Source organism: Anomaloglossus baeobatrachus, chromosome 9 (genome assembly GCF_048569485.1).
Source record: "Anomaloglossus baeobatrachus isolate aAnoBae1 chromosome 9, aAnoBae1.hap1, whole genome shotgun sequence".
Lineage (NCBI taxonomy): Eukaryota > Metazoa > Chordata > Amphibia > Anura > Aromobatidae > Anomaloglossus > Anomaloglossus baeobatrachus.
The window spans coordinates 31,104,369-31,120,584 of NC_134361.1; positions in this window are offsets into that span (position 1 = coordinate 31,104,369).

Genomic DNA, 16,216 nt, shown 5'->3' on the forward strand with positions numbered 1-16,216 from the left:
TGGATCTTGTTTACCAGGCACAGCGGTGACCCTCCTCAGCTCGTGATTGGCTAAGTTGGCATTTCTGGCTATTTTCAGAATATTAATGGACCAGGAAGGAAAGACTAGAAAGAAACTGCTCGTGATGAATGAGGGAGAGTATTTTATATTATTAATTAAAACAATCTTAACCCTTCGAAAAATAATTGTTCCACCCTGGAAATCCCTCACTTGCCAACATCTAGAACTTTTCCGAGAGAATTTGGAATTTTGAAATACATAAACACGCCCTCTTTTGCAAGACGCGGCCTTCCACACCCCATTCCTGCTCCCTGAAAGTGTATTTAGACTCTAGAACTGTGTCTAATCATCCCACAACCACCGTGAGAAGATTCAGGGAGTGTCGCGTTCCGGTAAACTTCTGAGGCCACCACCAGGAGATGCTTTCGGCACGGTGGCAGAACTCCATTCTTTTCCAGGAACATCCCGGACATTCTATGAGCAACGGAAGGGGTTTCCAGGAGCTACAAGATCATGAATATGCTGCATATACTCTCTTGTTGTGTAAATAAACATGATTAAATATGTTTCTGGCTGTTTTGGGGCCTTTTTTGGGCACTCCATTCTTCTGGCATATGTTTATAGATTGGTGGAGGCAGTGAGCCAAGAAAGATCACGCACGTGTCAACGGTACGGAACGTGGTCTACAGCTCTGTTGGGAAAGAAGGAATGATCATCTGAAGATTGTTGGATCTCTGCTGAGATTGGAGAAGGTGTCAATCACAAACATAAAGAAGATTGCAATGGAAATTGGTTAGTTCATAAAATTCCAAAATTAAAATTTAGGACTTTTAGTAATTTATGTAGAAATGTTGTTTATCTCTATGTGAAGATGTGTCCTTGCAATCTGCTGAGTAATGGTAAGTCATTGGCACCAGCGCTCTGAGTTGGGTGTTATGCGGGCGTCACACGATACGATCTTTCGAGCGATCGTACCCGCCCCCGTTGTTTGTGCGTCACCGGCAATTAGTTGCTCGTGGCGCACAAAGTCGTTAAACCCCCGTCACACGCACTTACCTGCCGGACGACCTCGCTGTGGGCGGCGAACATCCACTTCCTGAAGGGGGTGGGGTGTCACAGCGACGTCACACAGCCGCCGGCCAATAGAAGCGGAGGGGCGGAGATGAGCGGGACGTAACATCCCGCCCACCTCCTTCCTTCAGCATTGCCGGCGGCCGCAGGTAAGCTGCAGTTCATCGTTCTCGGGGTGTCACACGGAGCGATGTGTGCTAACCTGGGTACGATGAACAACCGGTGCAAAGAAAAATAAACGATTTTTTAAAAATAAACGACGTGTAAACAATACACGATTTGTAACCGATTTGCGATCGTTCTGAGACACTCGTAGGTGTCACACGAAACTACGTCGCAAACGATGCCGGATGTGCGTCACGAAAACCGTGACTCCGACGACATATCGCACGATGGATCGTCTTGTGTGACGCCCTCATTAGTAGTGATGAGCGAACAAGGTCGGCACTACTCAGAACTCGATCAAGCATCATGGTACACAGGCACGCTCGTTACCCGGCTGTTAGACTCGGCTGCGGCTGTTAGACACCCAATAACCATGTGAGGATTGCCTGCTGTACACGATAATGCCTTAGCTATTAATGTGATTGGTCGGCTGCATCACGTCATCAGGTTTTATGTGAGACCCAGAGGCGCAATGCTCGGCACACTCTCCTCTGAAAGCATTTCAGTGAGAATTGATCTAGGAGGGACAGCTTAGATTAGAGCAGGGATTGTACACTTGCACCCTTTAGTGTCTTTCATGTGGCACTAAAGGGTGTTTTTAACCTTGTTTAACCTAATAAAAAATAACTAAAAATCCCCTCATTTTTAATAACCAGCAAATCTAAAGCATACAGCTGGGGGATGGTATTATCAGGCTGGGAAGGTCCATGGTTATTTGGCCATTCCCAACCTACAACTAGCAGTCTACCGCTACCCCAGAATTGGTGCATCCATCCGCCCTCCTCTTCTTGATTGCCTTGGTGCGGTGGCAATGGGGGTAATATTTTTAGGGGTTGATGTCAGCTGTGTAATGTCTGCTCACATCAAGCCCAGGGGTTAGTAAGGGAGAGGGGTCTTACCAGATACTCCCATTACTAACACAGCAAGTGAAACCCCCCCCCCCAGAAATAGTTTATTTGAATAAGGACTCCAACACTATCCCTTTTTCACCGATTTATTATCAAACATGTTCCCAAGAAGCTCCTCCATCATAGTACACAATCTCCAAATGCAGCTAAAGGAACTGTGAATAGCAGTAAAGTTCAGCTACTCACAGGCTCCGGATGGTGACGACAACACTCATCAGAGCCGCTGCCTCAAAGCTCTGCTCAGCGAGATCCAGCGGCTCTAGTGAGTTACTACTGTACTTTACTGCTACTCACTATTGCCGGAGCTGCATTTGTGGATCGTGGACTACGACGGAGATCCGTGGGAACATTTTTGAAAATAAATTGGTGATTGAGGGATGGTGTGCAAGAGTCTTTATTCAAATAAACTATTTTAGTGTCTTTTTTTTCCTTTTCCCTTATTGGGTCTGACAGATGCTTCTCCATTACTAACCCCTGGGCCTGATGCCAGCTGAAATTACACAGCTGACATCAACCCCTAAAAATATTTCCCCGATTGCCACTGCACCAAGGCAATCGGGAAGAGCCAGGGAAAGCACTAGAATTGGCGCATCTAATGTGTCATGCCAATTCTGGAGTGACTGCGGGCTGCTATTTATAGGCGGGGAAGGGGCCAATATCCATGGACCTTCCCAGCCTGACAATACCAGCCCCCAGCTGCCTGCTTTACATTTGCTGGTTATCAAACATGGGGAGACCCATATGATTTATTTTAATTATTTAATTAGTTAGTTCTCAGCAGCAACTTGGGAGTCCAGGCATCTTCTCCATGAAGTTCTTGTTCCATCTGAACACGGTTTACATCCATTTCAAAGATTTTTTCTCCTGGGGTGGGGGAGGTGTGCTGGAAAAATGCTTGCGTTCCCATTGGATTCCCTTATACTTGCTACTGAAATTAAGCCCATATGAACGTCCGATGTTCTCAATTTGAGTAACAAGCACTCAAGCACTTTAGTGCTCGCTCATCACTAGTAGTTACCCCATGACTATATACAGTACATCACATGCTACCACCTGTAATTCTCAACAGGTGTTTACCCGAGTTTCTCAAGTTTAGTAAAAGAATAGGATGCTCGTCTGTACCTTCCTCATTGATTTCTTATTACATTGTGTCCAGGAAACAGATCGGGTTATTTTCAGCTTTTAGAATACCAACTGCATGCGTCATACAATAATCCGTGTGGGACACAAAAGGCACTTCTACTTTTTATTTTTATGCATTTTATTAGTCATTTGCTCAAATATACTTTACAATTCTCCATAGTCCAGAGTGTGTAGAAGAGCCGACGTCAGTGTACTGAACCAATTCTTATATGATAAATTAGGACATGGCATTGACCATTTCTATTAGTGCCATGAAGGCAGAGAAGGCAGCACCTCACGATGGAGTTGTAAGCAAGTTACAGCATGAGTGGGGAGGAAGGAGTGCAGGTACGCCGGACGACGGCCGTTTCGCACTAAGGCAAAGTTCTTCCACGGGTCCAAGTGCGAAACGGCCGTCGTCCGGCGTACCTGCACTCCCCCCTCCCCACTCATGCTGTAACTTGCTTACAACTGCACATTACAATACTGCAAAAACTCCATTGTGAAATGCCGCCTTCTCTGCCTTCATGGATCCACTGGACCTCTTCTCTCATGCCGGCTGAGCACCACCGGAGATTGCTGGAAGTCCGTTATCAAGTAAAACCACATTCCGTGAGTATTCACCTGTGGCTGCAGTGCCCGGCTGTCTCTACTTACTATTTCTATTGGTGCACTCATGTATTTCAGCTTTTTTCGATCACTTTTGGGTCCAGTTGAGAAAGTCCCACACTTAGCTGGTGCCACAGGGACTAACAAAATGAGATAGGATCGATCATGGTGGAACGATGTAATATTTTTATTGAATTGGTCTAGTACTAGAGTCAGAACTCAACTAAGAAGAGTCCAAGTCCACAGCCCATCTTTGCCTTCCCGCGAGTTGGAGTTGACCAAAAGCCTTTAAGCTCAGTGTGACCTAATGGTGGGATTAATGAGAAGGATTTCCATACAAAGTGTGGAGGGTGGCACAATATGTAGTGTCTATAACCAGATATGGCATAAAATCGGAGGCAATATTGGTCTTGGCACAGTGGAGAAGAGAGACCATAAAAATGCTGGAGAAGGGCTCCTGGTCGAGAAGCCAGATGACCATGGTGGGTCCAAGCAGTGGAGGGTGCCACTATGGGAATAAAAAGAGGAGACAGCTAGTTTAAGGCTGCATTGGTCAAGGCTCTGCAAGAAAACCAATAGCTCTATACACAACAGAGGCGGGACTGTTGTATGAGGCGTAAAAGCCACCATTGCCGTTGAGTTGTACGGGGGACCTTTCAAGAAGTGTGCCTCTTAAAGGAGTATCAACCCTCAGGTTTGTGTATCCTATTCATCATGGAATATAGTCTTTAAATGTAAATTTGTTGACACTTTTTTGCTTATGAACCATGTAAATATGTTGATAAAAACCCCCATCAGAGTAAAGGTTAAGGTTTAGCGGCATGAAATACTCAGTCACCATCTTTCATTATTCCATGCCAACTTGCACCTGCCCTTTACATACGGATAGGGAGACCCACTTTGACTTTGATGTTTAATCTCTGTACCTGTAAGGCTCGTGGACAGTGAAGAGGCTGCGAGGGGGAGAAGTGGACCCACTGGACCACAGGGGGAACTTGGGCTTACCCTTTAGAAGGAGGGACATAACTAAATGCCCACCGCGAGGTGGACACCAGGTGCCACTCCCAGGTCATTGAGCGGGACTGTGGCACCTGATCTCCAGGACAGGTGATGAACTCAGGTACAGGCAGGATGACTGAGGCAGGCTGGACAGGCGGGTAGGGACAGAAATGGTGTGAACGGCAGAGACAGATAGGTATGGGAAAGCAGGTACAGGTGATAGACACAGAGATAACGGGACAGGAGCTTAGGACCTGACAACTAGATAACAGACTGGTATACTGACTAACAACACATTGCACAGGCACCTCCCCTAATGGGAGGGTGCCTTAAATAAACAGTGCCTTTCAGCCATAGGCTGAGAGGCATTTCCAAGAAATGGCGCACCTGCATTCTAAGAGGAGGGCCGGTGTGTGTGCGCGCACCCTAAGCACACTCCAGGGAGACCTGGCCACGTGCACAGGCCCCGGGAGAGGATGGAGGCAGAAGCACCCATGGATGGCGGGGGAGAGAGAGGAGGATGCAATCCAGCTGGGGCAGTGAGTAAGTCGGCGTCTCTACAGGGACGCCTGCGCTACAGTACCCATGTGAATTTAGGTCCTGATTCATTATTCCATTTATACCTGATTTTTGTTGAGATTTTACTGTTTTTTGTCTTTTTTTCGTTTGCACCATAGTTATATCTTCATTTGTGCCTCTTTTTTAAAGTCACTTTTTTAAGTGTTCCACTGGTTTTCATTATTAGACTAATTGATTCATCATTTGTGAATTTTCACAAAGTCACAACATTAGTCTTCCCAGTCTCCCCTCTGGATTAATTGTACTTTGTCTGAAATTTTAGCACAATTTTTCCAACATTTTAGCGAAACAGCTGCACAACAGGTAAAGGCCGAACAAAGAGAATTTTTGATTGTGCGAAAAACTTCATGAACCACCTGCGCCCTTCTGTCCAGTAGGCGATAGTGGCACTTGGAGCAATTTGACAGTCTTCCCTTTCTCCTGGACCCCCCTCTATTTTCTGCGAGACTAACCAAGTATGCCCTATACTCTAAGGCGGGCTTTGCACGTTGCGACATCGCAAACCAATGCTGCGATGTCACACGCGATAGTCCCCGCCCCCGTCGCAGCAGCGATATCTTGTGATTCCTGGCGTAGCGAACATTATCACTACGCCAGCTTCACATGCACTCACCTGTCCTGTGACGTCGCTCTGGCCGGCGTCACGCCTCCTTCCTAAGGGGGCGGGTGGTACAACGTCAGAGTGACGTCACACGGCAGGCGGCCAATCAAAGCGGAGGGACGGAGATGAGCAGGATGTAAACATCCGGCCCACCTTCTTCCTTCCGTATAGCCGCCGGCGGCAGGTAAGGTGATGTTCCTCGCTCCTGCGGCTTCACACACAGCGATGTGTTCTGCCGCAGGAACGAGAAACAACATCGTACCTGTCGCGGCAGCGTAATTTTGAAAAAGTCGGAGCCTACAACGATGATATGATAACGACGCTTTTGCGCTCGTTAATCGTATCATCTAGGATTTACACACTACGATGTCGAAAGTGACGCCGGATGTGCGTCACTTTCGATTTGACCCCTCCGACATCGCACGTGCGATGTTGCAACGTGCAAAGCCGCCCTAAATTTTCACAGCAGTTGAGTTGACCTACTTTGCAATTTTCTATCCCTACCCACCCTTGTTTGCCGACCTTCTAGAATTTCCAAGACTTTCTGTAAAATATTGTCTGTCTGTGATTTTAAGATAAGTTATCCAGAAAAACTAAAAAATCAAGTTGGCAACCCTGTCCTCACCGTCCCATCCATAGACTCCTCTGTCTCCTCTTCTTTCCGCATCATCGTTCCATAATTGTTTCTTCCATGCCAGGATGGTTTATCCTCCTTTTGGTTCCTTTGGCTGAGTCCACCAACCAAGGTCATTACAAAACACACATTTCATCGGTCTTACAGAGGAGGACTGTGAGTGCTTGTTCTCACTTTCACCTGCAGTAGGCGTCCACTTCCTGCGTCAACCATCCGATCCGCGCTGCTTTGGTTGGTTTGAGTCACATGCGGTGTGTAGGTTTTGTTGATTCTGTGGGTTCTGCCTCATTTCGAGCTCCTTTCCATTTTTAGCAGAGACGGGTCTACAGCTTGATATCACTTTGAGCTATTTGTGTGCTCCTTGCACAGCTGTGCGCCAAGGTACGTACGAGATGGAAAACATGAGTTTCTCTTCCTGGATGACAAAACAGGTCTATTACCCACCGATCAGCAGGTGTCCTGCCATGGAGGAGGCTTAGCAGCACTGAGCTAAAGAACATCATCCAAGAATCTGGAGGAAAGGGACTTATTATATTCAGACCTTTTGCTCATTCATAGAGAAAATCGAACTTGTCCTGAATTTAAGATTTTCTCGGACCTGCAACTTTTTGTTATTCGATCTCCATGATTCTGGCAAGTTGGTGACCAGTCTGCTGACCAACATTTTATTGAAGATTATACTCACCTGTTCTAGGCCCGACCCTCACCTGCCCTGCTGCTGCAACACCATAATCGATCTACCGATCTGGACGTCTGATTTTCCAGCCTCCAGGTGCTCACTTGGCCTCACACAGTCTTGTGTATAGAACAGCACAGGACCAGGCAAGGACCTACGGCGGCAGCACCTGTGAGGAACGGGCCTAGGGCTTAGGACATGTGTGTGTGTTGTCTTTTGTTGTTTTTTAAAGGGAACCTATCACTAGGATTTTCCCTTATGAACTGCAGCCACCGCCAGTGAGCTCTTATATATATGGCATTCCAGAGTACTGTATATAAGAGCGCAGGCCGCTCTATAAAACATAAAAAAGACCTTTGTCATACTCACCTAGGGGTGGTCGCGTCCAATGGGCATTGATGCTCTTGGTTCGGTGCCTCCCCCAGCTTGTGTAGCCGCCGACCTCCTGCACACACAGAGGCCTACATTACACTCCTGCGCATGCGCACTTTGGTCTGCCCAGCTGAGGGCAGATCAAAGTATTGTAGTACACATGCGCGGGCGGTCTTTGACCTTTTCTTGTGCCTGCGCATTACACTACATTGCTCTACCCTCAGCCGAGCAGATCAAAGTGCGCATGCGCAGGAGTGTAATGGAGGCCTCTGTGTGAATGATGTAGGACGTGTCATCGACATGAGGCTGGGCAGGAGGATGGCATCTGCACAAGATGGATGAAGCGCTGGAATCGAGAGCAGCGACACACATCGGACCGGACCGCACCCTAGGTGAGTATAATAAAGCTTTTCTTTATGTTATACAGAGTGGCCTGGGCTCTTATATACAGTATTCTGGAATGCCGTATATAAGGGCTGACTGGTGGTGGCCGCAGCTCAGAGGGGGAAATCCTGGAGACAGGTTCCTTTTAAAGCTATTCTCTTCCTTGGTTTTTCTTCTTTGGAGTATGGAGACAACTCAGAGCATAATCAATGTCTGTTTGGAAGCACTTTCCATTAGTGACGATTCGACCCGAAACCAATTTTTACATATTTGCTCATCGATTTATATACACTTTTGTGATTAACAGTCAGTCTTGTACAAATATACACAGAGATTCCTGTGATTCACTGCTTAGGACCGCCCACTGGACTACTAAGCACAGAAAGAGCAGGATTCAGATGTCTAAAATACAACTTACATACATATATATATATATATATATATATATATATATATATATATATATATATATATATATAGACCAAAAGTTTGGACACACCTTCTCATACAAAGAGTTTTCTTTATTTTCAGGACTCTGAAAATTGTAGATTCACATTGAAGGCATCAAAACTATGAATTACCACATGTGGAATGAAATACTTACCAAAGTGTGAAACAACTGGAAATATGTCTTATATTCTAGGTTCTTCAAAGTAGCCACCTTTTGCTTTGATTACTGCTTTGCACACTCTTGGCATTCTCTTGATGAGCTTCAAGAGATAGTCACCGGAAATGGTCTTCCAACAGTCTTGAAGGAGTTCCCAGAGATGCTTAGCACTTGTTGTCCCTTTTGCCTTCACTCTGCGGTCCAGCTCACCCCAAACCATCTTGATTGGGTTCAGGTCTGGTGACTGTGGAGACCAGGTCATCTGGCGAAGCCCCCATCACTCTCCTTCTTAGTCAAATAGCCCTTACACAGCCTGGAGGTGTTTGGGGTCATTGTCCTGTTGAAAAATAAATGATGGTCCAACTAAACGCAAACCGGATGGAATAGCACGCCGCTGCAAGATGCTGTGGTAGGCATGCTGGTTCTGTATGCCTTCAATTTTGAATAAATCCCCAACAGTGTCACCAGCAAAGCCCCCCCACACCATCACACCTCCTCCTCCATGCTTCACGGTGGGAACCAGCCATGTAGAGTCCATCCGTTCACCTTTTCTACAAAGACACGGTGGTTGGATCCAAAGATCTCAAATTTGGACTCATCAGACCAAAGCACAGATTTCCACTGGTCTAATGTCCATTCCTTGTGTTCTTTAGCCGAAACAAGTCTCTTCTGCTTGTTGCCTGTCCATAGCAGTGGTTTCCTAGCAGCTATTTTACCATGAAGGCCTGCTGCACAAAGTCTCCTCTTCACAGTTGTTCTGGAGATAAGAAAGTGTGTCCAAACTTTTGGTCTGTACTGTGTGTGTGTGTGTGTGTGTGTATATATATATATATTAATCTGCTTGTTTCTTCCTGCTCTATAATATCCTATTTGCAGATCAGACACCATGATCAATGTGACAGGTTTCCTTTAAATTCCAAAAATAATAATCCAAAAATTTTGGATTGAAGATCGTGATGCCGCTCAGGAATTTTGTAATAAAATACTAAACTAAAAATCATAAAAACAGAATCATGATTAAGAAGAGGAGTCAGTTAAAGGGGAACATCAGCAAGGAAAAGAAAGCAGGGATTACACATCTTGATAAAGCCTGGGTGACTCTGTGACTACATGATAGCTCCAAAAGTGCCAAAAATGGCTGCTGAAACTTACACTAACCTAAGAGGTGTGAAGCATACCTGACAAACGTTCCAGGAAAACAACACAAATGGAAAAGAAGAGAGGTAGTATAGTATATAAGGAATGAACCCTTCCATTTTGGGCAAGTCACAGGGTCAGGGTTACCTATGGCCATGTCCTCCTGTCCTCCAGCCTCCAGCAGGTCCTCATGACCCTGATTTTGTGACCCTTCGCACCTTACAGAGAGAAGTTGACATTTATCTTAGAACACTTTACAGAACAGAGCCCACCGAGGAGCGCGCCCGCCCACATGTGAACAAACGTTTCCACTGCTAATCTTAATAATAAAGTATCGTGGTCACCGCTGCTAACCAGTATGTAGGAGCAAGACTATTTTTAAATATTTTTCTTCTTAATGGTTTATTGTTTTTAGAGTGAGATACCAAGCTGCACAATATGGAGAAAAGTATTAGGGCACACGTCTTACCCAATTTAGGTTTGTCATGCAGTTCTATTGCCCCCGATGTATAACATCCGGCCACATTGCCCCCGATGTATAATAACCAGCCCCATTACCCACAGTGTATAACATCCGGCCACATTGCCCCCAGTGTATAACATCCGGCCACATTGCCCCCAGTGTATAACATCCGGCCACATTGCCCCCAGTGTATAACATCCGGCCACATTGCCCCCGATGTATAATAACCAGCCCCATTACCCGCATTGTATAACATCCGGCCACATTGCCCCCAGTGTATAACATCCAGCCACATTGCCCCCAGTGTATAACATCCGGCCACATTGCCCCCGATGTATAATAACCAGCCCCATTACCCGCAGTGTATAACATCCAGCCACATTGCCCCCAGTGTATAACATCCAGCCACATTGCCCCCAGTGTATAACATCCGGCCACATTGCCCCCGATGTATAATAACCAGCCTCATTACCCGCAGTGTATAACATCCAGCCACATTGCCCCCAGTGTATAACATCCGGCCACATTGCCCCCGATGTATAATAACCAGCCCCATTACCCGCAGTGTATAACATCCAGCCACATTGCCCCCAGTGTATAACATCCGGCCACATTTCCCCCAGTGTATAACATCCGGCCACATTGCCCCCAGTGTATAACATCCAGCCCCATTACCCCCAGTGTATAACATCCAGCCCCATTCCCCCCAGTGTATAACATCCAGCCCCATTACCCCCAGTCTATAACATCCAGCCCCATTACCCCCAGTGTATAACATCCGGCCCCATTACCCCAGTGTATAACATCTGGCCCCATTGTCCCCAGTGTATAACATCCAGCCCCATTGCCCTCAGTGTATAACATCCAGCCCCATTGTCCCCAGTGTATAACATCCAGCCCCATTGCCCTCAGTGTATAACATCCAGCCCCATTGTCCCCAGTGTATAACATCCGGCCCCATTGTCCCCAGTGAATAACATCCAGCCCCATTGTCCCCAGTGTATAACATCCAGCCCCATTTCCCCCAGTGTATAACATCCAGCCCCATTACCCCCAGTGTATAACATACAGCCCCATTACCCCCAGTGTATAACATCCAGCCCCATTGTCCCCAGTGTATAACATCCAGCCCCATTCCCCCCAGTGTATAACATCCAGCCCCATTACCCCCAGTGAATAACATCCAGCCCCATTACCCCCAGTGTATAACATCCAGCCCCATTCCCCCCAGTGTATAACATCCGGCCCCATTACCCCCAGTCTATAACATCCAGCCCCATTACCCCCAGTGTATAACATCCGGCCCCATTACCCCAGTGTATAACATCCAGCCCCATTACCCCCAGTGTATAACATCCAGCCCCATTACCCCAGTGTATAACATCCAGCCCCATTACCCCCAGTGTATAACATCCGGCCCCATTACCCCAGTGTATAACATCCAGCCCCATTACCCCCAGTGTATAACATCCAGCCCCATTACCCCCAGTCTATAACATCCAGCCCCATTACCCCCAGTGTATAACATCCAGCCCCATTACCCCCAGTGTATAACATCCAGCCCCATCACCCCCAGTGTATAACATCCGGCCCCATTACCCCAGTGTATAACATCCGGCCCCATCACCCCCAGTGTATAACATCCGGCCCCATTACCCCAGTGTATAACATCCAGCCCCATTACCCCAGTGTATAACATCCAGCCCCATCACCCCCAGTGTATAACATCCAGCCCCATTACCCCCAGTGTATAACATCCAGCCCCATTACCCCAGTGTATAACATCCAGCCCCATCAACCCCAGTGTATAACATCCGGCCCCATTACCCCAGTGTATAACATCCAGCCCCATTACCCCCAGTGTATAATATCCAGCTACATTGCTCCTGGTATGTAATATTAAACCCCACTGCCTCTGGTGTGTAACATCCAGCCCCATTGCTCTTGGTATCTAACATCTGGCCTCATTGCCCTGGATATTCTTTCTACCAACATTTCAAAGCAGTCAGACACTAATGTTGGGCAAGAAAGTCATTAGCATTCCGATTTATCCTGAAAATATTAAGTAGGGTTCAGGTCAGGACTCGAGGTCCTCCACGCCAAACTCATCACACCATTCATTTATGGGCTTTGCTTTGTGCACTAGGGCACAGTTAGGCCAGATCAGGAGAGGACCTTCCCCAACCGGTTGCTAAAAAAGTTGGACCTGACAGTGGAAGTCACGTAGAGCCCGGTACCCTTATCATTCCTCCACCAAACTTTACAGTTGGTCTGTGCATTTTAGTAGGGAGGATTTTGTGAGCGTCCATCAAACTCAGTAGACTATCTGATAGGTGACGATGTGCTTTACACCCCGGCAGCCACTGCTTGGCATTGAGCGTATTGATCCCAGGCGTGTGTGAGACATCTCACTCAGAAGGTCTCATTTTATTGAATTCTCGGAGCAGATGTCACTTTGGACCTCTGGAATGAGTGGCGGATCGGCTGTCCTTAACGGCTAGACTCGTACATTTTACAATTCTAGGATTTGCTCTGAACTGGGGATGATCTAGTAGATAAAAATGATCTGCACTGAGGTGAACAGACGGAATCTACAGAAGAGCAAATCAACGCAGTGTTAATCAAGTTCATGTAGAAAATTTAGGATTCTCTGATCCCAGCTATTTCAATTTGCCTAAAGTGACTATTTTACACATTGCAGAAGATTGCATCAGCCGGTGAAGGATCACAAGACCTCGAGCCTGGATGGGAGGGCGTCTTCATAATGATTTCCAGCTATCACATGTTATAGCACAGCCAATCAGGAGGGACTATAGAATCATAGACTGGTAGATTTGGAAGGGATCTCCTGGGTCATCGTGTACAACCCCCGGCTCATATATCCCACACAGATGTCTGTCCTGTCTCTTTTTGAAGACTTCCCTAGAAGGGGAACTGACTACGACTTGTGGTCGCCTGTTCAACTCATTGATCTCACTGTCAAAAAGTTTTTTCTAATTTCTAATCTGTGTCTCCTCCCAATCATATTCATCCCATTGCTTTTAGTCTTTCCTTGTGCAAATCAGAATAGGATTAACATAGCCTGTATAAAAGCCAAGATAGGGAACGCAGCAGCCATTTTACAGTAAATCTGGATAGTCAGAGGACGTCAATGCTCACAACTTTGCATTAAAGATAATTAGGGGAAACGAAGTATTGAACAAGCCGTGCAGAGCTTTCCTTGTGCAAATGAGAATAGGATTATCATAGTCTGTATAAGAGCCAAAGTATGGAAAACAGCAGCCATTTTACAGTAAATCTGGATAGTCAGGCGACGTCAATGCTAGCAACTTTTCGTTTAATATTTCTTTATTATTTCAAAAGTTTTCATATAACAGAAGATAAGAAATGCATAAGGGTCTTTCATGTTACCCAATGTTACAGCATATGAAGATTATAAAATAACCTATGTCTTGAAGTCTCGTAAAACGTATGGTACTATGAAATGTATCGCAAATCATGTGGAAGGTAAAATCTGTAAAACATCCTATAGAACATCTTAATTTTAACATGTAATAATCTTCTATCTTTATATTTATTCCGTGTAAAGTGTTAAAGGCAACTCCTTCTGTATAGTCTGGTTCAATAGGTATGAAAACATGACCCTATGTATATCAATTAGGTGAGAAAGAGATATAGAGAGAGGGAGAGAAAGATAGGTAGAGAAAAAGGGAAGGAGGGGAAGACATGGGGAAATGGGGGGGGGGAGAAGGTCTGTATTGTGATGCCGCGCCACTCCTGTGTCCGGGAGCCCATCCCGGCTTCTTGAATATTTATTGTGATAGAGCGCCTGTGAGTAACCAGGTTTGGAATTGCTGTGTTTCTCTATACTGAAGCCACGGGTACCAAACCGAGAAACACAAGGAGTCTTTCCCTTCGTCAAACGCTCTCAACTCCTCCAGACGCCGCAGGCCATCCATAGCCTCTACCCAGTCTGCTCTCCTCAATGTACAGGGGGATCTCCAATGCCTCGGTATGATTTGCCTCATTGAAATCATAAAGTACGAGAGCAAGCCTTTCTTCGCCTTGGAGACTGCCCCTGTATACATTGATAAGAGGGCCACTTCCGGTGAGGGTGTCACTTCCGTGTGATGTAAATGGTTATAGAGAGCAAAGACATCTTTCCAAAGACCCTGTATCCCTGGGCAGGTCCACCAGATATGTAGCATTGTGCCCACTGAGGTCTTGCACCTCCAACAGGCGTCAGATACCTCTGGGAACATTTTATGTAGTCTGGCGGGTGTCCTATACCACCGTGAGAGGATTTTATAATTGAGTTCCTGCATTCTACAAGAAATGGTGGATTTATGTGTTAGGTTAAATGACTTACACCATTGTGCCTTGGGAAAAGTCTGGCACAATTCTGTTTGCCAATGTCTAACGTAGTCAGGCAAGTCGTCTCCTCCACCCCCCTCGGGCACTGCTATGTTGTAGATTATTGAGACTATGTGAGGGGGTGTTTCTCTAAGGAAGCATAGTTTTTCAAATGGAGTCAGATCCTTATGTATCTCAGATCCCGGAGCCAGAGAATCTATGAAACTACGTAGTTGTAGATATTGGAACCAGTAACCTGGTTCCCGTGGCCGGTCTCCAAGCAGGGATATCAGTGGTTTGCATCCCTGTTGGGTAATTACGTCTTTAACTCGTGGAATCCTTCCCATTGGCGTTGAAATCAGTCTGGGATGAGGTTCGTGAAACCAGCATTGAAACGCGGGGTTGCCCACCAGAGGCGTCATAGGACCCGGTTCTCCTGTCAATCTATATCGTCTATTGGCTGTCCTCCACGCTGTAGCCAGGGACAAGAGGATCGGGGAAACTCCCAGGGTCCCAAGGTTAGTTCTAGATGACAACCAGAAAATTCCGTGTGCCATATTCGGGCATAGGTCACATTCAATCTCCACCCACAATTTTCTGTCTTTACTGTGCAGGAGATCCAATATGCAACCACCCACCGCTGCTGCGTGATAAGCTTTAAGATCCGGGAGCCCCGCCCCTCCGTCCCAGCGAGATTTAGTCAGCATTGAGTATTTCAGTCGGGGTTTGGTGCCACGCCATATAAAATTGCTGATCATCTTCTTTAACTTGAGGAAGACATTTTCTCCTAGGTTCAGTGGGATAGTTTGAAACAGGTATAGTATTTTAGGTAGGACATCCATTTTAATTGTATTGACCCTGCCGAACCAGGAAATGGGGAGGTTATGCCATGCTATGAGGTCTTTGTGGATATTTTTTAAAAGGTCTGGGAAATTGTAATTATATAGATCTTGGTGGTTGGGAGAAACCCTGATCCCCAGATATTTAATGTAATTGCTGGCCCACTTAAAGGGGAAGGCGGGTTTGAGAGTATTCTCTTCTACGGATGGTAGCGATACATTTAAGATCTCTGTTTTTTGTAGGTTTACTTTAAAATTGGAGAGTCTGCCAAAGATCTCAAACTCCTGCAGTATGTTGGGCAAACTAGTCTTCGGCTGTGTCACATATATCAAGAGATCGTCCGCAAATAGTGCTAATTTATGAGATGTTTGTCCTATCTGTATCCCTTTTATCGAAGGGTTTTCCCTGAGTGCATTTGCTAAGGATTCCATTACCAGGATGTATAGGTATGGCGATAGGGGGCATCCCTGTCTGGTACCGTTTCTAATATTAAATGGAGCTGACAGGCGTCCGTTCACGCCCACTTGTGCCGTTGGTTCGTGATATAATGCTTTTATCCATTGTAGGAAGCGCGAACGGACGCCGATTGCCTGCATCGTGGCTTCTAAAAAAAACCAATGGACTCTGTCAAATGCCTTTTCGGCATCTACTGTCAAGAGGCACATTGGGATTTGACGCTGACGTGCCTGGGCCACT